Source organism: Hemitrygon akajei, chromosome 4, assembly GCF_048418815.1.
Source record: "Hemitrygon akajei chromosome 4, sHemAka1.3, whole genome shotgun sequence".
NCBI lineage: Eukaryota > Metazoa > Chordata > Chondrichthyes > Myliobatiformes > Dasyatidae > Hemitrygon > Hemitrygon akajei.
Genome location: NC_133127.1, coordinates 75304569 through 75332138, shown reverse-complemented (window position 1 = coordinate 75332138; position 27570 = coordinate 75304569). Strand labels below are relative to the sequence as shown.

At 43.5% G+C, this 27570-nt stretch overlaps 1 long non-coding RNA gene across 2 annotated transcripts; it reads left to right on the top strand.

Moving 5' to 3' along the window:
• The first annotated feature begins 77 nt into the window (after positions 1-77).
• On the top strand, positions 78-27570 carry LOC140726455 (uncharacterized). 2 transcript variants are annotated; one of them, XR_012098638.1, is made up of 5 exons: positions 212-319; positions 404-487; positions 8527-8650; positions 19349-19484; positions 27314-27570. It is a non-coding gene; the product is annotated as an uncharacterized lncRNA (long non-coding RNA). The 2 variants fall into 2 exon arrangements; XR_012098637.1 differs by lacking the exon at positions 404-487 and having other exon boundaries at positions 78-319.

Genomic DNA, 27570 nt, shown 5'->3' with positions numbered 1-27570 from the left:
TACAAAGTGGAGAAGCTGACAGGAAAAGAAAATTAGAGCAGAGATTAGTTTACACATTGGCTACAACTCATAAACTTGTCATTGACCTGCCAGCTTTGAACTTCATGTTTGTTGACCTTGTTTTTAAGTTTGCCTAATTCCTTGTTTATAGGTCAAGAATGTTAGCTTTAAATAACATGTTTCTACAGTGAGGAAATAAAGGCAGTTTGCAGCAGTAAAGCGTGAGTTGATTAAAAATCACAAAACTGAAGCAGCATGTTTGCTAAAGCCACTTTTATTATTCCTGTTCTGTTTGTGCTCCACCTGTCTTCCGCACAAGGTAAGAACTCAGTCAGTAATGGGGCGTATACCAGGTTTGTTATTATTTTTCTGCCTACTGATCAAAACTTTAATGAATCTCTAGGACTGTGATGTAGTTTTCAAACTTGAGCTGGTTGAGAGAGCGGCAAGGCTGGCTGCTCAGTTTTCCCCGGTACCGAACTTTCAGGTGAGACTGAAGAGCTGTAAAAGAAGGCATGGCAAGTAATGCACTTGTGGGAGAACATCCAAGTCAAGTCACGTCAAGTCAAGTCACTTTATTGTCATTTCGACCATAACTGCTGGTACAGTACATAGTAAAAATGAGACAATGTTTTTCAGGACCATGGTGTTACATGACGCAGTACAAAAACTAGACTGAACTACGAAAAAAAAACACAGAGAAGGCTACACTAGACTACAGACCTACACAGGACTGCATAAAGTGCACAAAAACAATGCAGGCATTACAATAAATAATAAACAGGACAATAGGACAAGGTGTCAGTCCAGGCTTTGGGCATTGAGGAGTCTGATACCTTGGGGGAAGAAACTGTTACATAGTCTGGCCGTGAAAGCCCGAATGCTTCAGAGCCTTTTCCCAGACGGCAGGAGGGAGAAGAGATTGTAATGAGGGGTGCATGGGGTCCTTCATAATGCTGTTTCCTTTGCGGATGCAGCGTGTAGTGTAAATGTCCGTGATGGTGGGAAGAGAGACCCCGAAGATCTTCTCAGCTGACCTCACTATCCGCTGCAGGGTCTTGCGATCCGAGATGTTTCCTCAAGCAAGGCTACGTGGATAGGGATTAGGAACATAATGGAAGTTAGCTCTTTGTTGAGGGTGTATTACTGAAAACAGGAAGCAGAGGAACTGGTACGTAGACAAATAGAGAAATACGATAAAAAGATAGGGCTGGACTTCCGGTAAGATGGCGATTGTTTAGCTGCTCCGAACTTTTGTTCCGTTACTGTCGCTATCTTTGCACTAAATGTCTCCATGTTTTAAACCTTAGTTAGGAATTTTTTTCGGTATCTCTTACTTGCCTGTGAACATATCTAACTTACAATGTCAAGCAAGAGTTCTAAATCCGGGAGAAAGGAAGCTACGGCTCCCTCAGACGAGACTCTGGCTGCGCTCGGAAAGCTCTGAGACGAAATTTTAAAGGAATTTAAAACCGCTTTCAAACAGTTGGAAGACAAACTGGATCAGATCAACGATAAAGTGGACAAACATGCCGAACACCTATCTCGCATTGAATCGACTTCTGAAGATTTAGAAAGTCGTGTTCGATACTTGGAGACTCTCTGTTCCAGCTTAGAGGAAAAATGTAACAAACTCCTTTCCAAAATGGTGGATCTCAAAAATCGCAGCAGACGCTGCAATCTTAGAATTCTTGGATTGCCAGAGGCGACCGAACATGGTCCAACCGTGAAGTTTTTTGCCAAGTTTCTCTGTGAGATATTCGGGAAAGATTTGCTTCCAAACCCGCCCGAGCTCGAACGGGCACACAGAGTTTACGTTCCCCCCCCGGAATTCTGGGCTCCCAGCCGCGACCAGTAATCTTGTGCTTCTATCAATACCAGGTAAAACACAGTCTGATTGTAGAGGCACGTCGCAGGGGTTCTTTTCCTTTCCAGGATACAACCATTCGCTTTGTGGAAGATTTTGCACCCCAGACCTTAAAGATGCGCACTGAGTTTAAAGGCGCAATGAAAGTGCTTTTTGATCGTGGTTTTAAACCCTCTCTTCGCAATCCTGCCAATCTACGAATCAAGCTTAATACCGGAAAATACAAGTGGTTCAAATCAGTGAAGGAAGCTGAAGCATTTGTGGCAAGTCTTCTGGCTATCCAGTCATCTTCGGAATCTGATCGGACCTCCTAAAATGGTGGATAAGTACTCCTCGTAGTAAAATTACTTTTTCTGGACTCAGACTTTATGTGAATCGTTCAGACATTATTCATTGAAACTCTAAGGGCTGTTGATAATCTCTCCCGGGATTTGGTGTGTGTGTAATCTATTTTTATTCTTGTATAACTTTATCTACAGAGTTCTACAACTGACTCTAACTTGTTTTGGAGGTTCGAAGTCTTTAGTGAAGGCCTCCCTGTTTGTTGGTTCACAGTTTAATTGCTGATTTATTTTTCCTTTTTATTTATCTATTTATTTATTTATTTATTCTTTTCTTCACTCCTTTTTTCTAATCTCTGAATTTTTTTCTCTCCTCTCTGTAAGTGGTTGATAAATACTCGTCTTGAATCTATAACTTTCCTCTTCCTCTCCTTTTTTTCACCTTTTTTTCCCTTTTTCTTACTTTATTCTTCTATAATTTTTCGCGAGTAGGTTAGTTTTGGTTTTCTTCCGATTTTCTCTGTATTAAGTTTTATATTTCTGCAGAAGGTGTTCTAATCTGTAGTTATGTTTTCTAGTGCATAAACTAGTTACTATTTGCTATAGTATTTATACGGAACTGCTGTTAATGACACAGATCTGGAAGTTGTATTTGGGTTAATTTTTTTGGTAGAGCTAGCTACTTGTTTTGGTAGCCGTCTAGTTTTGGGCTGTGTGGGTGGGGTGGATTTTCCAGTTCCAACATCACTCACTGTATTTATTGTTTCTCTTTATTGCTCAGGACATGTATATGTTTTGATTTTACGAATCTATGTTTACATCTCTGCTCCCAGACTGCTATTGTACTGCTTGACTTTTTATATGCCTGCTGCCTTTTATGCATTATACAAGAAGCGCGTTGAACTCCAAACTAAATTTAACCTTCTGTCCACTCAACCTGTCGAACGCCAACTTCTCGAAAGCAAGAGTCGCTTTTACATTCATGGGGATAAGTCTGGTAAATTTCTAGCCAATCAGCTGAGGCGTTCCAAAGCCAAACAAGATATTACAAAGATCCGGAAGGAGAATGGAGACTTTACATCGGATCATTTAGAAATTAATGACGCATTAAAAAATTTTTATTCTCGGCTTTATTCCTCTGAATCTCTGAATGACAATATCTCTGTTGATCAATTTTTACAGAATCTGAATATCCTCTCACTTTCATCTGATTTCAAAGCCAAACTCAATGCGCCTATATCATCAGAAGAAATATCTTTTGCAATTTCTGCACTGTCCTCAGGGAAATCTCCTGGACCTGATGGGTTCCCTGTAGAATTTTATAAATCATTCTCTTCACTTCTGTCTTCTCAGTTACTTTCAGTATTATCTGACTCGTTTAATTACGGCAAATTGCCACCCTCTTTCAATGAGGCATCTATTATTCTTCTCTTAAAAAAGGGCAAAGACCCAACAGAGTGTTCCTCGTATAGGCCGATCCCTCTGCTCAATGTTGATGTAAAGATCTTAGCTAAAGTTTTGGCTCATAGATTAGAAACCGTTATTCCCTCCATTATCTCTGATGACCAAACAGGCTTTATTAAAAACCGTCCCCCTTTTTTTAACATTCGGTGTTTATTTAATATCTTATACTCAGCTCCAACTGGGATTCCTGAATGTGTTATTTCCCTCGATGCGGAGAAAGCATTTGATCGTATAGAGTGGAACTACCTTTTTGCAGTCTTAGAAAAATTTGACCTGGGCCAAAATTTCATCTCTTGGATCCAATTGCTGTACCTGTGTCCTACTGCTTCTGTTTTAACTAATTTTCAGAAATCCCAAGTATTTAATCTCAAACGTGGCACCTGTCAGGGATGCCCCTTAAGTCCCTTTCTCTTTGATTTGGCTATAGAACCTCTGGTGATAGCATTTCGAAACTGTCCTGAATTGACCGGGATTTGGAGAGGGGGTGTTGAGCATAAAGTTTCTCTCTAAGCTGATGACTTATTACTCTTTCTCTCAAATCCGTCTACATCCTTACCTCTAATGTTTTCACTTCTTGACCAGTTTAGCCAGATCTCTGGCTATAAACTTAACTTACATAAGAGTGAACTTTTCCCAATTAATAAAGAAGCACAAGAACTAACATTTCGTGATCTCCCTTTTAAAGTAGTCCATAATCAATTTACCTATCTTGGAATTACAGTCACAAGGAAGTTTAAAGATCTCTTTCGTGAAAACTTTGCCAATCTTTCATATGCCATAAAACAGAGTCTGGTACAATGGTCACCTCTATCTATGTCTTTGGTAGGTCATATTAATGTTGTTAAAATGTATGTTCTCCCCAAATTTTTATATTTATTTCAATCTATCCCAATTTTTATTCCTAAATCTTTTTTTGATTCCTTAGACTCTATTATTTTGTCATATCTGTGGCAGAATAAGCGCTCTAGAATTAATAAAATCCATCTCCAAAAATCTAAAAAAGAGGGTGGCATGGCTTTACCTAACTTTCGTTTATATTATTGGGCAACTAATATTCGTTGTGCTACCTTTTGGTCTTTCTTTCACAGCCAACCCGAGTGTCCTAACTGGGTGGCAATGGAGTTGACCTCCACTAAAGAATTATCCATCTCTGCACTTCTTGGTTCTGCACTCCCTAGTAGTCTGCCCAGATCAATAGCTAATCCTCTTGTTAGACACACTTTGCGTATATGGGCTCAGTTCAGGAAATGCTATGGTTTCCAGGGGTTTTCCGTTTCCAGCCCTGTCGCACATAATCACCTTTTTTTACCTACTACGTACGATTCAGCATTCCATGTTTGGTATAGGAAGGGCATTAGACATTTTGATGATCTTTTCATTGTTAATCGCTTCGCCTCTTTTCAGCAGCTCTCTGTTAAGTTCAATCTGCCTAATGCTCATTTTTTCAGATATCTCCAAATCCGACACTTTACTGCTCCTTTAATTCCTAACTTTCCTGAAATGCCTGCAAAAAATGCTATGGACCTATTTCTTTCCATTAATCCACTAGGTAAAGGTTTAATATCAATTATCCGAGATAAACTAGCAGCCTTACGACGGGCCCCTGTGGATAAAATTAAAATGGCCTGGGAGCAGGATTTAAATATCTCCTTATCCGATGAGAGCTGGGACTCAGTTCTCAAATCGGTTAACCCAACCTCTCTTTGTGCTCGCCATTGCCTTTTACAGTTTAAGATTGTTCATAGAGCCCATATGTCTAAATCTAAACTATCTCGATTCTACCCTGGCATTAGTCCGCTCTGTGATAAATGCAAGAGGGGCGTGGCCTCTCTCATCCATATGTACTGGTTCTGTCCTAGTTTGGAGAAATCCTGGAAAGATGTCTTCACTACGTTATCGTGTATTCTGAATCAGCACCTAGAACCAAACCCCTTAATTGCTCTGTTCGGTTTTTGGGGCGAGACAGATTTATGTCTGGGTCCGACCAAATGCTGAATACTATCCTTTGCCTCTCTCCTGGCTAGACGCTTGATCCTCCTTAGATGGAGAGATGTTGCCCCGCCCACCCATGCGCAATGGCTTAACGACATTATGGCCCGCTTGGACCTCGAAAAAATTCATTATTCGGTTCTTAATTCGGATCTAAAGTTCCATAAGGTCTGGGGACCTTTTATCGAGTACTTTCATAACCTTCCTCTTGACTAGGGTTTTTTTTCTTTTTTTTCTCTTCTTTTCGGTCCCTTGCTTTCAGCTCCCTTTTTTTTTCTGGTAGTAGGCATTATTATCCTCTGTTGCTAAGTGTATTCACAGTCTGGGAGTTCAACTGTCCTGCCTTATACTCTCTATATTGTGTTGTGGTCGGTCTGGAGTTGTTTTTTTTTCTTGTGTTTTGGGGCTTGGGGAGGATACTAAGCTTACCTGTCTTTAATTTAGGTGCTTTTTTGTTAAATTCTCTTCCTTTGTAGCAAATTGTTATTGTATGCTTAAATTTGCACTGTATTAATGTTCCTCATTGGGATTTGGGGTTTTTAATTTGTAAAATGTTTTGAAAAACTAATAAAAAAAAAATTTTTAAAAAAAAGATAGGGCTGTTGTACAAGTGAATTTCAATTTCCCAAATCTCACAAGGGATGAATTCCCATAAAAGGGTCAGAGGAGACGGAATTTTTGAAGTGTGTCCAGGAGAGCATTTTGTTGCAGTGTGTAGATTGAGCAATGAGAAAAGGAGGATGGCTGAAGTTTGTCTTGGGGAAAGGAACAGCTCAGGTGGCGAGAGTGTCAGCCTGAGGACAGTAATGATAACTCCATATATTTAAAGTGGCTATGGAAATGGTCCAAGAAAGAAGGTCTTAAGTGAAAGGTCAATTTCAGTAAATTAGGACAGGATTTGGCAAAGGTAGCCTGGGAGCATCTACTTGAGAACCAAAGAGGATAATTAATTTCAACTTCATTTGCCCCATCATTGAAATGTTTTCACTTTCAATGACTCTTCATCTCATGTGCCTGATATTTATTGCTTATTTGTTTATTATTATTACAATTTCTTTTGTTTGCATTTGCACAGCTTGTTGTATTTTGAACACTGGTTGAATGCCCAAGTTGGCACCGTCTGTTATGGTTATTATTCTATGATTTATTGAATATGTGCACAAGAAAATGAATCTCAGGGGTGTGTATGTTCTTTGACAATACATTTACTTTGAACTTTGAATTTTGAAAACTGAAAGCATGCTACGTGTATGTGAGGAACAGAAGGACGACTAGAGTGAGGGTAGGACCTTTCAGGATAAAGGGGGAAATGTGCCTGATACAACAAGAGGTAAGGGAGGTTGTAATTGAATACTTTGCTTCAGCTTTCACCAGTGAGACAGACATTGATGAATGTGAAGTCAGCACAGAACAGGCTAATGTGCTGGAGTGTGTCAAAATTAAGAAAGAAGCATCATCGGAGCTTCTGAAAAACATTAGGATAGATACAGACCTGGGCAGGACAGGATATATCTCAGATCTTTATCGGAAGCGAAGGAAGAGATTTCTGCGGCATTGATTTTTGTGTCCTCTCTAGCCCCCAGGAATGGTACCAGAAGATTGGAGAATGGCAAATGTTCATTTGGTCGGAAGATGTAATAGGGTAATAGACCAGCGTGTCTTACTTCAGCATTGGGAGAATGAATACAAATGATTCTTAGGGACAGGATTTACACATTTGGAGAAACATTCTCTTATTAGGGATTGTCAGAGTGGTATTGTGAGGGGGAGGTTGCTTTGTCAAGGAATTAACTGAACGAATTGATAAAGGTAGAGCACTGGATGCAGTGTACGTGGGTTTTAAGTAAGGCATTTGACAAGGTTCCCCATGGGAAGCTCATTCAGAAAGTCACGAGGCATGGGATTCACGGAAACCTGGCTATGTGGATTCAGAACTGGAGTTCACAAGACTGATGGTGTGGTAGATGTTGGATTAGGGTGTAAAATTTTTATTTTCTAGTGTTTCCTTGTAGTTTAACGTTCCTATGCTTACTTGTATTTTTATATAATTACCTATGGTATATACATGTAATCCAAAAAATCTTATGGTAATTTTACTATGGGTGATTCTGTATTTTTCTAGAATCTTGTTAGGTTTTCTGCAGCAGGGTGTCACACCACTTTTATCTGATTATTTTATAGTTAATTTTTATCACGGGAATTTAATTTATCTCCAGTTTGAATATGAGACAGCCACAACTTCTTTTCCTTTGTCATTTATTTGCTCATTCTGTATTCTTTCAACAATTAACTGGCAATTAGTACCAAGTTCCATGGCTCATTTTTGAATTCCAAAGAATCTTGGTTCAACATCACCAGATCCAACAAGATGGAGATTATTCTGCCTGGAGGATGGTAACTCGTGATGTTCTGCAGGGATCTGTTCTGGGACCCCTGCTCCTTGTGATTTTGATAAACGACTTGATGAGGAAGAAGAAGTGGAAGGGTAGGTTTGTAAATTTGCAGATTACATGAAAGTTGCGATGTTGTGGATAGTGCAGAAGGTTGCCGCCGGTTATAATGGGACATAGACACGATGCAGAGCTGGGCTGAGAATTAGCAGATGAATTGAAAGATTGAACTTGAAAGCAGAACACAAGGTTAACGTGAGGATTCATAGCAGTGTGAAGGAACAGAGGGAACTTGGGGTCCAAGTCCATTGATAAATTGAATTATCTACAAATGTTTGTAGGATGGTTAGGAAGTTTTTTAAAATTCTGGTTGGGCCACACTTGTATTGTGTTCAGTTCTGTTTGTCTCATTAATAGGAAGGAGTTGAAAGCTTTGGAGATGGTGCTGAGGAGCTTTACTAGGGCACTGTCTGGATTTGGAGAACATGTCTAAAGAGGAAATGTTGAACGAGCTGGGGCTTTTCTCTTTTCTCAGAGGAGGAGGAGGATCAGCGACTTGTTAAAGGTGTACAAGATCATGGAAGGTGTAGATCGAGTGGACAGCCAGCACCTTTTTCCCAGGGCAACAGTGACCAATACCAGAGGACACCTGGTTTAAGGTGAGAGTTGGAAAGTTTAGGGGAACTGTCAGAGGGAGGTTTTCTACAAAGAGTGGTGGATGCCTGGAATGCAGTGCTGCAGTAATGATAGAGATTGATACATTAGGACACTTAAGAGAGTTTTAGGTAGGTACATATATGTGAAACCTCCTGGTTTCCTTGGCTGCATAAGTCTAGGGAAAACACTCTCCGGTCCCACCAAACTCGTGTGAGTGAGACAGCTCTCCCGCCTCAAACCCCAGTTTGTGTGAGTGCTGTGTAATTTACTACCCTGTTACAAATCAGTGCCACGAAATATCAGACAGTACACTACATATGATTAAAGGAATTATATTTATGAATCTTAACTAAAGGGTTAGTAAAGAAAAACAAAAAGAAAAGGGCCCATTCCTATTAAACGTGCATAAGTTGGAGCTCATCTTGAACTTCTCAGTCATTCACACACACTGGGATCTCAGTCAGTGTGAAAACACACACCAACTTCCGAACGTCGCTCACAATCCATCTCAAACAAACGGGTCTCTCGCTGGGTCGTATCCGACGACCGGTTCTCCCCAGTGTCTTCTCCAGCCAAATGAAAAACCTCCAAGACCAACCTTACCAAAGAAATCTCCCTCCATGTTAATTGGATGGCACACATTCCACAGCATCCCTCATCTTCAACAGTAACCCAAACAGGCTGAAAGCAGAACAGACTGTTCTTACAGAACTGCCAAAATGAAGTACATACAGCATAACAGTAAGATTATGAACCAGGGCATTACATAGGTAAGAAAATGGAGGGTTACAGGCTGTGTAGGAGGGAAAGGTTAGAAAGATTGTGGAAATGGTTGAAATGTCAGCACTGTGTCGTGGGCCAAAGAGATGTTTTATATCGACCTGCACAATGAGAGGTACTCAAATGATAGTGTTGAGAATTCAGTGCAGAAGCTCTTGTAAAGGTGAAAACCAAGTGTAAGAAGTACAAGAAACCATCGATATTGAGGGATATTGACAACTGCATAGACAGAAAATAGGAAGCATATAGCAGACCAGGCAATGTAAAGGATTAAATAATAGTGCAAAAAGAAAGGGAAATAAAAACTGAAGTGGTATTCATGGGTTCATTGTCCATTCAGAAGGTAGTGGACGTTATTACAGCTTGGGCAGTCCAGAGTTTGGTGTTCAGTCCTGGTTCCATTCTGTAAGGAGTATCTTATGAACACCATATGGAAGGCATGGGCCTTCCTCGGATGTTCTTGTTCTCCCACTTTCCCAAGATGTATCAAGTAGGTTATCAGAATCAGTTTTAAATTCACTGGCATATGTTGTGGTATTTGTTGTCTTTGCAGCAGCTGGACAACGCATTGCATAATAATAGAAAAAAACGGTGTGAATTTCCGTAGGTATATATACAGTCTATAATAGATCCACGGTTATAGGTAAACAGCATATTGTGGGCAGCCTCGGGAGAGACGAAGGCCACGGGACTAAACCCAGGCAGCAAGTCCGGAGTGGAGCCCCTAAGACACCTGGATATCACTGAACATCCTTCCGGCAGCTCCTGCAGCCAAGCTGGTGCCAAACGTACTGCTTCACAAGCTTTCCTTTGGACTACACTGGTGAGGCCGAGAGGGCAGGGGTGATCTTGATGACTGGGCATCCCAAGATCTCCACACATTCAATACCAAAGCTTGTGCCCTGGAGGGGTGATGCACCATCAATAAATCAATCTGAGACGTAAGAAGCGAGATATCGGCTTTTATTGACTGTATTATGATCCCAGCCCCCTCCTTTGTGAGAATCGCCAGAGCCCTAGTGAAGGGGGGGGGGGGTCAATGACCCAAGAGAAGAGAGAGATACGTGCGGTGTCTCTCGTTTCACGGCGAGGCAAAAGCTGGCGACTGTCTCGTGGAGACACCTTTGTGAATTGGGAACTGTACTACGTGTATACCCTCAGGGCAACGTGGGTGGAGAGATGGAGAGAGATTGTATCATCCCAACCTGATTGACATCTGAGACCCCGTGAGTTCAGATAAAAGAGGGGTTGTAAAGACGGCCCCCCAGACGCACCAGAAGACACGCTAGAAATCCTGCGACAGCGTTTAATAGCGACAGCCGGTGGTGGGGTTCGTGTGCGTCTTTTCCTTGCCTGGGATTGGTGACCTCACCATGAAAGAACGGCTTAGCTACAGGGGAGGCCACAAGTGAGCGTCCATTCCCCAACGAGACTCTGACGAATCGAACTCCTAAAGGTTGGAAAACCCCGCCGGGTAACTGTTTCATTTAATCTCTATCTCTCTCTCTTTAACAAAGTGCACCAATGCGACACCACAAAAGACGGCAGCTGGTGGAACTGCAGTGACCGCAAGAGACTTTCAGATATACAGCGGACAATATATACATTACCCCTAGACAACGATAGAGTTTATTTCTTATTGGTTATTACTATACCTGCGCTTTAGATTGAGTATTGACGACTTATGGTATCTGAATGTTTGTATTAACCTTACTTTTGTGCCCCTTTATAAATAAAAACGTTTGAAAATGGTACCATCAGACTTCAGCGGACCTCTCTATCTTTGCTGGTAAGTGATCCAGTTATGGGATACGTAACAACATGGGAGCCTCGTCTCGAGATTTGAAACCAAAATTGGGAGGGCAGTGAATTGGGTTTGTAAGTCAAAAAAAAAAAAAAAATAAATTTGGATCTGGTACGCGGGTAGCCAGACGGGAAACCAGCAAAGATGGACGTGGATGAATTTATGAAAAACCCGACTGTAGAGGCGCTAGAGGCGGCCACCAAATCAGACTTGTTAAATTTGGCGAAGGGATTGGACCTCGCAGAAGTGAGGTCGACCATGAAAAAGCGGGAGGTGCGAGGGGCCATAACTCGGTATTACATTGGGAAGAAAGTGTTCGAAACTGAGGTCTTGGAAAATATCCCTGAAAAAGTACCAGCAAGTGGAATGGATCAGCTAGAGTTGGAGAAATTAAGGTTGGAACATGAATTTAAAATGAAGCAGCTGGAAGCGGCTGAGAGAGAGAAAGAACGGGCTGAGAGAGAGAAAGAAAGGGACCAGGAGCTCCAACTAAAGGAGTTAGAGGTGGAAAAAGAGCGAGACCAAGCTGAAAAGCAAAGACAGCATGAAATTCAGCTAAAAGAGCTAGAAGTAGCCAAGAACGAGAGGGAACGAGCCGAGAACGAGAGGGAACGAGCCGAGAATGAGAGAGAACAAGCTGAAAAGCAAAGAGAGTATGAGGAGAGACGAGAACAGAGGGAACATGACTTGGAGATGGAGAAGTTAAAGAAAGAGCGAAGAGATCTAGGGTTAGAACGAGAGGAGAGGTTTAATGTTAGTCGGGAGTTGAGGGTAGTACCTCCATTCGAAGAGTCGGATGTTGATAGTTATTTCTTGCTTTTTGAAAAGGTGGCAGTAAATCAGAAGTGGCCCAAAGAGTAGTGGGTGGCGTTGTTACAAAGTGTGTTAAAAGGGAAGGCACAACGAGCATATGCGGCCTTGGCCGTCGAGGAAGGGGAAGCGGAGAATTATGCCAAAGTAAAAGAGGCCATTCTCCGGAGTTACGAGCTAGTACCGGAAGCGTATAGACAAAGGTTCAGAAATTTACGAAAAGGGTGGAATCAAACGTATACCAAGCTAGCCTATGAAAAGGGTGTGCTCTTGGACCGTTGGTGCACCACGGAACAGGTGGACGGGGATTATGGGCGTATCAGGGAGTTATTTCTGATTGAGGAATTAAAAGGGTGTGTTCCGGAGGAGATCCGGATGTATTTGAATGAGAAGGCGAATAAGTCCATCTCAGAAATTGCTAAGTTCGCAGATGAATATGCCCTAACCCACAGGATAAAGTTTTCCTCGCCAAAAGGTTACCCGAGAGACCGTTGGAACAGTAGGGAAAGTCCGCCGGCTGAGGCAGAGGTCCCGCTGGGAGCTAGTGGTAAGGTTGAGGGGGAAAGGCCAGGCGGCCTGAGATTTCCAGGCTTGACCAGTTTTAATTGTGGGAAGGGAGGAAATATTGCCTCTAGGTGCTTTGCTCCGAGAAAGGAGCCAGAAAAAGGGAGAGCAGCGGTCCCTATCGGGTGTGCCGTGGTAATCAGTAAATCGACGAGAGAGTCCCGGGTAGACAGAGTACGAGAAGGGTCAGAGACTTGGCTGTCACCCGGAACCGTGTCCGTGAAGGGGGGAGACCCACCCATTCCCGTCCGAATCTGGCGAGACACCGGGGCGGAGCTGTCGTTGATCCGCCGTGAGATACTAGATTTCGGTCGGAGAAGGGGAATGGTCGCCGTGAAGGGGATAGGTACAAGAATAGAAATGGTGCCCCTACATCAGGTAATTATGGATTGTGAGTTGGTATCTGGACCAGTCGAAATAGGGGTGCCATCAGAATTCCCGAGAACTGACGCGAACGTCCTCCTCGGAAATGATTTAGCCGGGGGGCAGGTTTGGACAAGGATGACACGGCCCAAACAGCCTGTGAGGATTGCAGCCCCGCCCCTCGCATCTCCAGTCTGTACCACAGGCGCGAGCATTCGCAGCCTGTCGCGAAAGGCAGCTGAGAAAGCGAGTAGTTTAAATCTGGCCAGTATTGATTTGGCCGAGACGGTCCTACCGACCCTGTACCACGAGGGTTCTGAGGGGGGTAAACCGAAGAGTAGTAAAGTGAAAGGGGTTAAGGGAGAGGAGCGAGATCTGCCCTTAGCGAAGAGAAAGGTCCTAGAGGTAGGAAATAAAGATGAGAGACGGAAAAAGCTGTTAAAAGGTTCAGAGTTGGACATGGATGATCTGTCGGGGGTGGCAGCCCTGTTTGAAGAAGTTGAGAGTTATCAAGGTGTTCCCGATAATGAGATGAAGGCAGTCCTAGACGAAAAGGATGCCATTACCTTGGAGAGGTCTGCTGGGTTGGCAGATGAGGTTGTTTCAGCCCGCGGGGTTGAGTTTACTCCGGAAGGGAGTTGCCCAGAGAGGAACTGGGAGGATCAGGGGAAGTTAGAATTTGAAAAGGGTACGGGTATTGAAAGCCTGGAAGAGGCAGATGTCCGGTTTGAGTGTGTCCAAGATGTGGATGCACGTGGTACTGAACCTAGTAATGGAGCTCAGAAAAAGTCTGAGGTATTTGATTCAGTTGAAAAGGAATGCAGTCCCTGTGGGTCAGATGGACTGGGTTCAGTGAAGACAGGGTTAACCCTGGTAATTGGGGGAAGGGAGGGTTCCCAGGTGTTTGTACACGAAGGGGTGGTGAACCTTAAAATGGAACTTGACCATGGGGGGGATAAACATTATTATTGAAGGGAACGGGAAGTTTGTAGTTCCCAAATCGAATGAAGAAAATTTAAAGTTTAGATTGGTGTCAGAAGAAGCAACCAAGCTACAGAAATGAGGGCTTGGTAACGCGGTGCCTGCGCATCGATTACAGGTGGATTTGGAATGTAAAGGTGCCCCACACGCTGTTGTTATTCAAGAGAGCGCTGTGAAAAGGCCGAAATTTAAATGCGGCCTGAGGGAAAGGTTCGAACTGAAACCCATCAGCCTGCATGGTCTTGACGAAAGGGTTAGCTACCTGTGTAACATTAAAGATTTGGGTGGAAATTCCCACGATGATTTAAGTTTGGGACACGGTGTTGAGAGAATAACCCTTATGGAACGGAAAGGCGGGAGAGTACCTCGCCAAATTACCCAGGTCCCCCACGTAGGAACTCACCGGAAAAGAAGTGACGGCTAATGGGGGCGCCATTTTTAAATAGAAAAACCGGCTGTACGGGATTTTGACAAAGCATGTGAATAACAAAGACGACCCCCTTGGAACCCTGCCTGTTGAAATCTGATGCTACCAGCCTTTAGTCAGGGACAAGATGTTACCATATTAAAGGAAGTGCCACTGTAATCGTTAACTGTTTAGATGCTGAAAAATGTATGACGGTACAGCTCTGTAGTTAAAAGAAAAGCTTTTGTACTATGTTAAATCCTAAAACTCTGTAAGACTCTGTACCACTCCATTTTAACCGCTGGTAAAAACGTTTTTAAGAGGGGAGGTGTTATGATCCCAGCCCCCTCCTTTGTGAGAATCGTAAGAGCCCTAGTGAAGGGGGGGCGGGTCAATGACCCAAGAGAAGAGAGAGATACGTGCGGTGTCTCTCGTTTCACTGCGAGGCAAAAGCTGGCGACTGTGGTCATTGTCTCTTGGAGACACCTTTGTGAATTGGGAACTGTACTACGTGTATACCCTCAGGGCAACGTGGGTGGAGAGACGGAGAGAGATTGCATCATCCCAACCTGATTGACATCTGAGACCCCGTGAGTTCAGATAAAAGAGGGGTTGTAAAGACGGCCCCCCAGACGCACCAGAAGACACGCTAGAAATCCTGCGACAGCATTTAATAGCGACAGCCGGTGGTGGGGTTCGTGTGCGTCTTTTCCTTGCCTGGGATTGGCGACCTCACCACGAAAGAACGGCTTAGCTACAGGGGAGGCCACAAGTGAGCGTCCATTCCCCAACGAGACTCCGACGAATCGAACTCGTAAAGGTTGGAAAACCCCGCCGGGTAACTGTTTCATTTAATCTCTATCTCTCTCTCTTTAACAAAGTGCACCAACGCGACACCACAAAAGACAGCAGCTGGTGGAACTGCAGTGACCGCAAGAGACTTTCAGATATACAGCGGACAATATATACATTACCCCTAGACAACGATAGAGTTTATTTCTTATTGGTTATTACTATACCTGCACTTTAGATTGAGTATTGACGACTTATGGTATCTGAATGTTTGTATTAACCTTACTTTTGTGCCCCTTTATAAATAAAAACGTTTGAAAATTGTACCATCAAACTTCAGCGGACCTCTCTACCTTTGCTGGTAAGTGATCCAGTTACGGGATACGTAACAACGGGAAGAATGAACAACACTACATCCTGGAGAATGAGGCCGGGCTCAGACCTCAATTGCCTTTATACAGGGGTCTGTGGGAGGAGCCACAGGAGCAGTCCAGACAGGTATATGTAGTTCACCACAAGGGGTCACTCCAGTGCCACTTCTCCATTGTCCTTCAAGGCAGACGGATGCCACCATCATCATATGACAGTTGAATTAAATAAGTAATGCAAAAAAAATAGTGAGGTAATGTCCATGGGTTCAATATCCATTCAGAAATTGGATGGCAGAGGGGAAGAAGCTGATCCTGAATTGCTGAGTGTATGTCTTCAGGCTCCTGTACCTCCTCCCTGACAGTAACAATGACAAGAGGGCACGTCCTGGGAGATGGTGATCTTTTTGAGGCATCTCTCTCTGAACATGTCCTAGATGCTGGTGCCCTTGAAGAAGCTGACTGAGTTCACAATTTTCTGCAGCTTCTTTCAATCAGTAACACACCACCCCCCATAACTGACAGTGATGCAGCCACTTCAAATGTTCTCCATCTGTGGAAACTTGTGGGTGTCTTTGGTAACAAACCAAATCTCCTCAAACTCCTAATGAAATATAGCCACTGTCGTGCCTTCTTTGTAGTTACATCAATATGTTAGGCCCGGACAGATCCTCAGAGATGTTGACACCCAGGAACTTGAAATTGCTCACTCTTTCTGATTCTGATCCCTGCATGAGAACTGGTCTGTGTTCCCTCACCTTACCCTTTCTGAAGTCCACAATCAGTTCTTTGGTCTTACAGGTGTTTTGCTGCAACACCACTCAACAAGCTGATGTATCTCGCTCCCGTATGCCCTCTCATTACCACCTGAAATTCTGCCAGCAATAGTTGTTTTATTGCAAATTTATAGATGGCGCTTGAGGTGTGCCTAACCACAGAGCTAGTTGGTCATTGTAATTACTTCGGGTTAATTGTCAGTGCGAGGTTGTTGGCGCAGCATATCCAAGATGTGAACCAGATGTGCTTACTCCACAATGTAAATAAAAATAAATAAATTTGATGAAAGATGGGAAGAAGCTGTTCCTGAAACATTCAGTGTGTGGCTTCAGGCTCCTTTGCCTCCTCCTTATCAACATGTACAAACAAGCTGGATGAACTCAGCAGGTCGGGCAGCATCCGTTGAAAGGAGCAGTCAACGTTTCGGGCCGAGACCCTTCGTCAGGACTGATGAAGTCCTGAGTCCTTTTGTTGTGCCTTCTTTTGTAATTGCAGCAATATGTTGTGCCCAGAATAGAGTTTCAGAGATGTTGACCCACCAGGAACTTAAAACTGCTCACCCTTTCCACTGCTGATCCCTCAATGAGGTGTTCCCTCGACTTCTCCTCTCTCAGCTCCACAATTAACTCCTTGGTCTTAGTGACGTTGAGTATGAAGTTGTTGCTGAAACACCACTCGACCAGCTGATCCATCTCACCTCTGTACAATAGTTGTGTTGTCAGAGAATTTGTAAGTGGTATTTGAACCGTCCTAGCCACACAATCGCGGGTGTAGAGCGAGTAGAGTAAGCACATCTCCACTTGCTGAGGAGGTTAAGGTGAGCAAGGCTCCCAACCCCCACACTATTACCACATTCTACCGGGACACTGTCAGGAGTGGATTGACCAGCTATATCACCGTCTGGTATGGCAATTGTAAGGCATCTGACTGCTAGACCCTGCAACGGATTGTGAGGTTTGCTGAGAGAATCACCTGGGTCTCTCTCCCTTCATCTAAAATGTACACCAGAATTGCTGTGTCCTCAGAGCCCTCAGCATTGGCAAAGACCCCTCCCATCCCTATGAAATTTTCTCTTCGACCTCCTACCATCAGGCAGTATAAGAACAAGGACTATTAGGCTGAGTGACAGTTTCACCCCCCCAGTCTGTGAGATTTCTGAACACCCTGCTACCATCCTGTACACTAGTGGTCGCCAACCCGTCGATCTTTGAGACTTTCCCAGTAGATCACAAAAAAAAAAGAAAAATAAATATACAAATACTGTTGAGAGATTGTTTCCGGGTTGCGGGGTTTTCGTTCCGTTCTTTCTGCCCAGTGCGTATGCATGTAGCTCCCCCGCACTACACAGTGTGCTTCAGTGGTCCCCAATCACCGGGCTGTGAGGAAACAATATGAGTCAGCTGCACCTTTCCTCATTCCCTGTCACAGCCACTGTTGAACTTAAACCTGTGAGAGGTCATCAGTTGCCTAAACGCGCAGCTGGCGGGAAGAGCCGATGCTACTGGCCCGGAGCACGGCCAGATGGGCGTCGCCTCTGAACCTGTTTAGCACACCGAATGTTCGTGGGGAATCCGGTGCTAAAATATTCGCAGATGACCTAACTTGGGCTCAAGGTTTCGTAAGTATCAGAGCAGTTACCTCGCTGCAATCTGCTGAAACAAACTTTTGTCGGCCGATAGATCCTACAAGGGGGGGCGGGCGCGGGCCTCTCGCTCGCCTCGCTCGGTCGGTCGCTCTGTCTGGACTGCAACCGCCGTGGCCCCGGCATGGGGACCACTGGCCCTGACCTTGACCTCTCACCCTACCCACGACCAGCCGCACCTGGCCAGGGTGTCTGGCGGCGGGCGGGCAGAGGCTGGAGTTCGGGCCTGGAGGCTGTCTAATGCGGCAATGAAGCCCTCAAAACTGCTTCGGTACCCCGAGTCCAAGCACCCTGCACTTAAAGACTAACCTGTTGAGTCTTTTCCGCGGAAAAAACGTGAGCATGGCGGGACAGCAGCTAAGTGCCAAGAGCCGCGAAGGTTGTGTTTAACACCCTCCCCCCCCGTCGGCCGGTCCGCAAGAATATTGTCAATATTAAACTGGTCCACAGTGCAAAAAAGGGTGAGTACCCCTGGTGCTTATGCATTATTTCTACTTCCGGGTTGCGGGGTTTTACTTCCGGCCTTTTCTGTCCCAGTGTGCATGTGTGTGACTAATCAATTTGGAGTCGATCTCGCCTTTCACTCAGGCCAAGGTTGGTGACCACTACTGTACACATTACTTATGACAGCATCAGCAGCAGTAATAATGCAGCATATTTAACTATATATAACTATGCACTGTGTGTCAACTTGTACTTCTACAAAATACTTTTTATCTGTTAATATTATTTTATGCATAGTGTGTGATATACGTCCCGTTTTTTGCCTCTTGGTCCCAGAGGAATGTTGTTTCATTTAGCTGCATATATGTATTTGGCTGAAAGGCAGTAAACTTGAACTTGGACTTCAAAGCGCATCAAATGCAGTAGGTATGAGTGGACTTTTGCCTCACTGGGAAGGGCTGCTTGGGTCCCTGGGTGGTGCTAAGGTTGGAAATGAAGGGAGCACTATCCCATTGCCTCCATATTCAGACACTGAGTGCTTCCAGCAATTTGTTATCTTCTCCAGATTCCAGTATTGACAAACTCCATGGTTATTCTAGGAAGGATTATGATTGTACATCAGTCCTAGACTCATGACAAGTCCTGCCTGTCTGCTGGCTCTAATATACTGCCTGAAATTAGTTAATTCTTATACAAACTGCTTGATAGAGCACATCCGGTTTATGAGATCACTCTGATTCACTGCAACTGATTAAGAGTTTCCACGGACTGTTAATCTGTATCTACTAATGGGCAGATAATCAGGTGCCGTGCCTGGTACGTGGGAGATTGATATGTTACCCGCAAGAAATGAAAAAATTAGCTATAATAAATTCTCAGCCCTGTTCTCAAAATATCTAATAAATAGACAAAGATGTGAAATAAGTATATTTACTACAATGATTAAGGATTTGTGATATTTCTTTGCAGACACATTTCTCAGAGAGAGTCCAGGGGAGCTTTACTGCCGTTGCATCCACCGCACCTCTAAGTTCATTCATCCAGTGACTATGAAGGAAGTTAATATTATTCCAAAGGGTCCTCATTGTGCCGTAGTAGAAGTAATGTAAGTCTTATTGATAAACCATTGTGGCATTTACAAATTACCAGTTAGTCCATTAGATATATTAACTGTATTCTCAGTTGTTGAGGGAGGAGTGTGGAATGATTCAATGAAAGGAAACGGTCAGGGAAACGGGGGATAACATCTGAACTATTTGAAGCCAAGCGCGAGACTTGATCACGTCCGCTGGGATTGCTGATGTCGTAAATGTGAATTGTGGCACGGACAGGGATCTTTGGCTGAGCTGAGACGTCAACTGGCTGGTGCTGAAACGCTGGACCATTGGGCTAGTGCCTTGGTTGTATAATATAAAACGCAGGCAGCTTCCATCTCTACTCTTAGACAAGCAAAACACTGCTGGTTCTGGAATCCTGAAATTGGGAGTGAAGATGCTGCAACCACTTTATCAGTGAAAGGGCAATGCTCCCCTCAACTGTCACTTGATCCGAAATACTAACATGGCTTCTCTCCCCAGAGACTTGCTGAATATTTCTGCTCTATTTCTCACCTACTAACTCTATGGCTGAAATTGCAAGTGAATTACTTTGTGCCAGGTTGGGTAGAGTTGAGTTCATACGTAATTACACAGGTGCAATGAAAAACTTAAATCCACAACATGGGCACATAGCATTATAAAAGCAGGATTCACAGGGAAAATATAAATTAGACATAAATTATACATTTTTTTACAAAGTAAAAGTTATAATTAAAACAAAAAAGTGCAAAGTGATCAAAGTGATGAAATGTAGGGTTTTGCCAGTTGGTTCAAGAACTGAATGGTTGTAGAGAAGTAGCTGTTTTTGAACCAAGTGGTGTGGGACTTCAGGCTCCTGTACCTCCTGCCTGATGGTAGCCATAAGGCCTGGATGGTAGGTTCTCTGATGAGGTCTGTTGCCTTCTTGAGGCAGCTACCGATGGTGTGGAAGGATGTACCTGTGATGTACTGGGCAGAGTCCACTACTTTCCTCAGCTCCTTGCGTTCTTGAGCATTTAAATTGCTGTACCAGACCACGATGCAAGCAGCCAGGATTCTTTCAACAGTACACCTAAATTTGTTGATTAGTTTGGTGACAATCCAAACTTCCTAAGCCTCCTCAGAAAGTAAAGACACTGGCATGCTTTCTTTATGATTGTATCTATGGGCTGGGCCTACAACAGGTCATTTGATACGTTAATGCCCAGGAATTTAAAGCTGCTGACTCTCTCCACCACAGATTTTCCAATGTAGAGGGGCACATGTTCACCCCCTACCCTTTCCTGAAGTCAACAATCAGTCCTTTGGTTTTACTGACGCCAAGTGGAAGATTGCTGTGGCGACACCACTCAACCAGGTGCCTTACCTTGTTCCTGTAAGCTGACTCATTACCACCTGTGATTCCTCCAACAACAGTCGCTTCAGCGGTAAATCTGAAGATGGCATTGGAGCTGTGCTTAGCTTGAGGGGCTAAGCAGACAACCTTGATGTGCACTGTTATCAATCCTCACTGACTGAGGTCTGCTGATGAAGAAGTCAAGCGTCTAGATGCAAAGGGGAGGAATGGAAGCCCAGATCTTGCAGCTTGATGGTGGGTTTGGAGGGGAGTGCTAAACTGCGGATGTTGAACAACATCCTGACGTATGAGTTCCTGTTGTCCAGGTAGTCCGGAACAGTGAAGAGTCAGAGAAATCACATCCACTGTTGTCTTGTTGTGACAGTAGGCAAACTGGAGAGGATCCATCTCATCTCTGTCGAGCTGATTTGCACCATAACCAACTTCTCAGAGTACTTGATGTAAGCACTATACTAGTGGTCATCGAGGGAGGCCACCATGCTCACCATCCCTTTTTGAAGCAGATGAGAACCTCAGAGCACAGAAGGATGAGGTTGAATATGTCTATAAATACTCCATCTGGTTGGTCTGCAAGGCCCTTTACTCCATGGTCAGGTACGTGGTCTGGACCAGACACCTTTTGTGGATTCATCCTCTTGAAGAATACCTGGACATTAGGGTCAGAGACTGTCCTAACAGGGTCACATGGAAATGGGGGTTGTGCATGAGTGTACCATTGTTCTCTCTATTAAAGCATGCATAGAAGACATTGAGCTAGTCATTGCCAATTATGTTGGATGTTATATTGTGCAAGCCTACCACAGCTGCTGAACGGACAAATGGGATTCCAGTTGTGTTTGTGTTCGCATGACTGGATAGCCAGCTGTAAATCAATCAGTGTGTAAATATGTGAATCATCCAGGGATTATGATTGGGGAAGACTTGGAATGGATCTTTGGGTACACATTCACATATTTACACACTTCTAGAGCCAGTTACAGCTGTGGCATATTTATTCAGGCCTGCTGATGAATCCTTGAACATGATCTCATCCACTGACTCGAAGCAATCCCAAATTTGCTCTTTCACTTCTGTTGTCCAGCTCTTTGTGGTTCTCTTCTCTGGCACTGTGCCCTTTAGTCTCTGTACACAGGCTGAGGCAGCACAGCCAGGTGGTCAGCTTGAACAACTGCGGGCGAGGGATGGAGTGGTAGGTATTCTTGACAGTGGTTTGCTCTGGAATTGCTGATGATGTGTTGATAGTAGTTAGGCAGAAACTTCTTCAAGCTGATCTGATTAAAGCCTGATAAGGCACCAAATAAAGGCTAAGGAAAACTTAAGAGGTACTGTAAGTTTGTTATTCAGCTAATTAGATATCAAACTGATTGAATTAATTTTACAATGTTTTTTCAGAGTCACACTCTACAATAATAGGAAAGTTTGTCTGAACCCTGAAGCCAAGTGGGTGAAGAAATTGATTGACATAATTTTAAAAAACAATTGAAGAATTTTCTGAGTAAGTTTTCATTTCATGTGTGCTCTCCGCTCTCTGTTCTTAGAACAGCTGGTACTGGAGCCTACCAGGAAGAAGGCAATTCTAGATTTAGTGTTGTGCAATGAACCGGATTTGATCAGGGACCTCGAAGTAAAGGAACCATTAGGAGGTAGTGACCATAATATGATAGGTTTTAACCTACAATTTGAGAAGGAGAAGGGAAAATCGGATGTGTCAGTATTACAGTTGAACAAAGGGAACTATGGAGCTATGAGGGAGAAGGTGGCCAAAGTTCTATGGAACAATACCCTAGCAGGGAAGACAGTGGAACAAAAATGGCAGGTATTTCTGGGAATAATGCAGAAGGTGCAGGATCGGTTCATTCCAAAGAGGAAGAAAGATCCTAAGGGGAGTAAGGGGTGGCCGTGGCTGATGAGGGAAGTAAAGGGCAGTATAAAAATAGAAGAGAAGAAGTATAGCATAGCAAAGATGAGCGGGAAACCGGAGGACTGAGAAGCTTTTAAAGAGCAACAGAAGATAACAAAAAAGGCAATACGCCAAGAAAAAAATGAGGTACGAAGATAAACTAGCCAAAAATATAAAGGAGGATAGTAAAAGCTTCTTTAGGTATGTGAATAGCAAAAAAATAGTTAAGACCAAAATTGGGCCATTGAAGACAGAAACGGGTGAATTTATTATGGGAAACAAGGAAATGGCAGATGAGTTGAACAGGTACTTTGGATCTGTCTTCACTAGGGAAGACACAAACAATCTCCCAGATGTAATAGTGGCCAAAGGAACGAGGGTAAAAGATGAACTGAAGGATATTTATATTAGGCAAGAAACGCTGTTGGATAGACCGTTGAGTCTGAAGGCTGATAAGTCCCCGGGACCTGATGGTCTGCATCCCAGGGTACTTAAAGAGGTGGCTCTAGAAATCGTGAGCGCATTGGTAATCATTTTCCAATGTTCTATAGATTCAGGAACAGTTCCTGCTGATTGGAGGGTGGCTAATGTCATCTCGCTTTTCAAGAAAGGAGGGAGAGAGAAAACAGGGAATTATAGACCGGTTAGCCTGACGTCAGTGGTGGGAAAGATGCTGGAGTCAATTATAAAAGAGGAAATTACGACACATTTGGATAGCAGTAGAAGGATTAGTCTGAGTCAGCACGTATTTATGAAGGGAAAATCATGCTTGACTAATCTTCTGGAGTTTTTTGAGGATGTAACTATGAAAATGGACAAGGGAGAGCCAGTGAATGTAGTGTACCTGGACTTCCAGAAAGCTTTTGATAAAGTCCCACATAGGAGATTAGTGGGCAAAATTAGGGCACATGATATTGGGGGCAGAGTACTGACATGGATTGAAAATTGACTGGCTGACAGGAAACAAAGTGTAGCAATTAACGGGTCCCTTTCAGAATGGCAGGCTGTGACCAGTGAGGTACTGCAAGGTTTGGTGCTGGGAACTCAGCTGTTTACAATATACATTAATGATTTAGATGAAGGGATTAAAAGTAACATTAGCAAATTTGCCGATGACACAAAGCTGGGTGGCAGTGTAAAATGTCAAGAGGATGTTATGAGAATGCAGGGTGACTTGGACAGGTTGGGTGTGGGCAAATGTATGGCAGATGCAGTTTAATGTGGATAAATGTGAGGTTATCCACTTTGGTGGCAAGAACAGGAAGGCAGATTACTATCTAAATGGAGTCAAGTTAGGAAAAGGGGAAGTATAACGAGATCTAGGTGATCTTGTACATCAGTCAATGAAAGCAAGCATGCAGGTACAGCAGGCAGTGAAGAAAGCTAATGGCATGCTGGCCTTTATAACAAGAGGAATTGAGTATAGGAGTAAAGAGGTCCTTCTGCAGCTGTACAGGGCCCTGGTGAGACCCCACCTGGAGTACTGTGTGCAGTTTTGGTCTCCAAATTTGAGGAAGGACATTCTTGCTATTGAGGGAGTGCAGCGTAGGTTCACAAGGTTAATTCCCAGAATGGCGGGACTGTCATATGTTGAAAGATTGGAGCGACTGGGCTTGTATACACTGGAACTTAGAAGGATGAGAGGGGATCTGATTGAAACATATAAGATTATTAAGGGATTGGACACGCTGGAGGCAGGAAGCTTGTTCCCACTGATGGGTGAGTCCAGAACTAGAGATCACAGTTTAAGAATAAGGGGAAGGCCATTTAGAACAGAGATGCGGAAAAATTTTTTCACCCAGAGAGTGGTGGATATGTGGATCACTCTGTCCCAGAAGGTAGTGGAGGCCAAGTCTCTGGATGCATTCAAGAGAGAGTTAGATAGAGCTCTTATAGATGGCGGGGTCAAGGGATATGGGGAGAGGGCAGGAACGGGGTACTGATTGTGTATGATCAGCCATGATCACAGTGAATGGCGGTGCTGGCTAGAAGGGCCGAATGGCCTACTCCTGCACCTATTGTCTATTGTCTCACCAGGAAATTCCTCCTTCATACTTTCCTTTTTAAATTTCCACTGTTGGTGAAGCTCACGAAGTGTAAACTGTCTAACAAGTTGATGATGTGAGGAGAGCAGCCTCTTTCTCCTATGGAGTTTCATAGTTAGACATGGAATATCAAACAGTTTAGCTCAGAAACAAGCCCTTCAACCCATGATGTCTATTCCAATCATACCAGTCTACCTGATCTCATCTGTCCATAGCCACAGGATTCATATCCCGCCGGTTCATGCACCTGTCGAAATCCCTCTTAAATTTACTATCTTATCTGCTGCTGTCCACTAATCATGAATATGTAGGAGTAGTCAAACATGTGGAGAATTTGCGAACTCTGGACAGATAGCTCCCGATGTCAGGATTGAACCCAAGTCACTCGAGCTGTGCCCCAGCTTCACTAATCGCTGCATCATTGTACCCCCTTACCTTTGGTTTTTGGTACCCAGCAGAAACTTATTGGATAAAGTTTATTTCAAAGAATACATTAACATAAAATCAAGCAAAATCCCCAAAGTCTTTCTCTATGTTTTTATTTCGTGATGGTCCTAGACCATAAGGCCATAAGATGTAGAAACAGAATTAAGTCATCCAGGCCAGTGAGACAGCTCTGCCATTCCATCATGGCTGAGTTATTATCCCTCTCAACCCCATTCTCCTGCCTCCTCCCTATAACCTTTGACCCTCCGAATAATCAAAAGCCTAACAGACTCTACTTTAAATATACTCAATGACTTGGCCTCCACAGCTCTCTGTGCCAATGAATTCTGCAGATTCAATACTTTCTGGCTAAAGAAGTTCCTCTTCATCTCTGTTCAAAATGGATGTCTCTCTATTCTGAGGCTGTGCCCTCTGGTCCTAGACTCCCCCACTACAGGAAACATCCTCTCCATATTCAATCTATCTAGTCCTTTCAGTATTCAATAGGCTTCAATGATATCCCTCTTCATTCTTCTAAATTCCAGCGAGTACAGGCCTTCAAATGTTCCTAATACATTAACCCTTTCTTTCCTGGAATCACTCTCATGAACATCCTCTGGACCTTCTTCAATGCCAGCACATCTTTTCTCAGACACAGGGCCGGAACTGCTCACTATACTCCAGTGCAGACTGACCAATGCCTTATAAAGCCTCAACGTTACAACCTTGCTTTTGTATTCTAGTCCTCTGGAAATAAGTGCTAACATTGCATTTGCCTTCCTCACCTACAAGTTAACCTTCAGGGAACCCTGCACAAGGACTCCAATGATTCTTTGCACCTCTGATTTTCGAATTTTCTCCCCATTTTAAAAATAGTCTACACCTGAATTCCTTCTACCAAAGTGCATGTCCATACACTTCTCGATACAGCATTTCATCTGCTGCTTGTTTGCCCATACTCCTAATCTGTCTAAATCTTCCTGAAGACTCACTGCATTCTCAACATCACCCGTCCCTCTACCTATTTTGGTATTGTCTACAAATACGGGGACAAAGCCATCAATTCCGTCATCTGAATTGATATATAACGAGAAAAGAAGAGATCCCAACACCGATAGCTGCGGAATGTCACTAGACACGGGAAGCCAACCAGAAAAGGCCCTCTTTATTCCCATTCCTTGCCTCCTGTCAGACTGCCAATCTTTTATCCGTGCTAGTATTTTTCCTGCAATACCATGAACTCCTATCTTACTTAGGAGCCTTTTGTGGCACTTTGTCAAAGGCCTTCTGAAAATCCAAGTAAACAACATCCACTGACTCTCATTTGTCTATCCTGCCTGTTATTTCCTCAAGAATTCCAATAGGCAAGATTTTCTTTTAAGGAAACCATGTTGACTTCATTTTACCTTTTGCCTCCAAGCACCCAAAACTTCATCCTTAATAATGGACTCCAACATCTTCCCAACTATTGAAGTTAGAATAACTAACCTTTAGTTTCCTTTCTTCTGCCTCCCTGCCTTCTTAAAGAATGGAGCGACATGTTTTGCAGGCATTCTACAAGTTCCCTTTCTTGGGATCCAGCACCAACCTGATTTTCCCAATATACTTGCATATTGAAATCCTCCATGCCTGTATATATGCCATCAGGGTCTTTGTACCCTTGCAATTCCTTTAGGAGTGTATTTCCTGAAGTAATGTACTGATGATATATTTGCCCGAATGTCCCCTTTATGCTCTTTTAGGACAATCATTAATTAACCTGCTTAAAGTAGAACATAAGGTGGCATATGCACCAGCTAATATCCACTGAACAGCGGTGTAGTGGCACCTGTACCGGAGTCCAAGTTGAGTGATCCTGAGTTTGATTATGGCAGGGTCCTTGCACGCTCTCCATTTGTGCTGGTTGAATGTCGAGCTAACAACTCGGCCTCGTAAAGTACAGACACACACTAAAGAAATGGCAAGGTGGTTGCCTGATGCAACAAGATGTCAAGTGGAACAAGATAAAGTGGAACATTATCTACTGGATAATAGGAAACATTCCTGTTTCTTTATTCCTTGTTCTAAAAAACTTCTGTGCTGATGAATTAATGTTTTGATCCTCATTTTATAAAAACAATCTGCTTTCAGAATGTGAAGATGACCTAGGAAAAGTGCGAGAGCATAGACTGGCACCAATCAACAAGTCACCCTCGCTTACCTCCTGAACAAGGACTGGAAGATCACAGCCTTCACCTTTATCATAACCTTGCTCTTGTCTTCATCAGCCAAAGGAAGACTGGACTGATTCACTTTCAGATTGAACAATATCTTTGCGTTCGTATCTGAGTAGTGTCTTTGTTATACTTTATTAAACCATTCTCAGTATAATGGTAGTTGGATTACGA